Here is an 823-nt window from a genome sequence, read left to right on the forward strand (position 1 = left end):
CAGGCGTGTGGCACCATACCCAGTTAATTTTTGTATTTTTAGTAGAGACAGGGTTTCACCATGTTTGTCAGGCTGGTCTCAAACCCCTGACCTTGTAATCCACCCGCCTAGGCCTCCCATAGTGCTGGAATTACAGGCGTGAGCCACTGAGCCCAGCCTCTTTTTTTTTTTTTTTTTTTTTTTTGAGACAGAGTCTTACTCTGTCACCCAGGCTGGAGTCCGGTGGCGAGATCTCAGCTTATCGCAACTCCCATCTCCCGGGTTCAAGCGATTCCAAAGTGCTGGGATTACAGGCGTGAGCCACCGCGTCTGGCCTCTTACACTTCCAATGAACCCCACAGCTTGTAGCACATTGCTTTGTGTGGTAAGTGTCTCCATTCGTGGTCCTAGCAGGAAATGAATAGCACAGTCAAATTAGGATAATTTGGGGAAGAGTTTAATAAAATGATAATTACAAAGAAGTAGGCAGGGTGTAGGGAAATCAGAAAGCATAGTGCAGTGCCTTAGTACCCACAGCTCTGTTGTGATCACCTCCAAGCTCAAAAAGATGAGGACGGAGCAGTCGTGTAAAGAGGACTTTCACAATAAAAACTATGACTTTCATTGATACCGTCCATTTGGGACAACTTCCTGAAGTTGTGGAGGCCGCTTTCAAGATTCGAGTTCCCTCTCTTGGACTTCCCCTGTCATTTGTTTCCAAGCCCCGCCCTCGATCCTTCTCCTACGGTTCCACCTTCCTACTCCCAGTTCATCCTCGATCCCTCCCGCTCACCCGGACCACCAGACTCCGGGATCCCTCCAAGAAGTGGCCGAAGGGAGGTAA

The sequence above is a fragment of the Colobus angolensis genome, unplaced genomic scaffold (assembly GCF_000951035.1).
Source record: "Colobus angolensis palliatus isolate OR3802 unplaced genomic scaffold, Cang.pa_1.0 Scaffold238, whole genome shotgun sequence".
Taxonomy (NCBI): Eukaryota; Metazoa; Chordata; class Mammalia; order Primates; family Cercopithecidae; genus Colobus; species Colobus angolensis.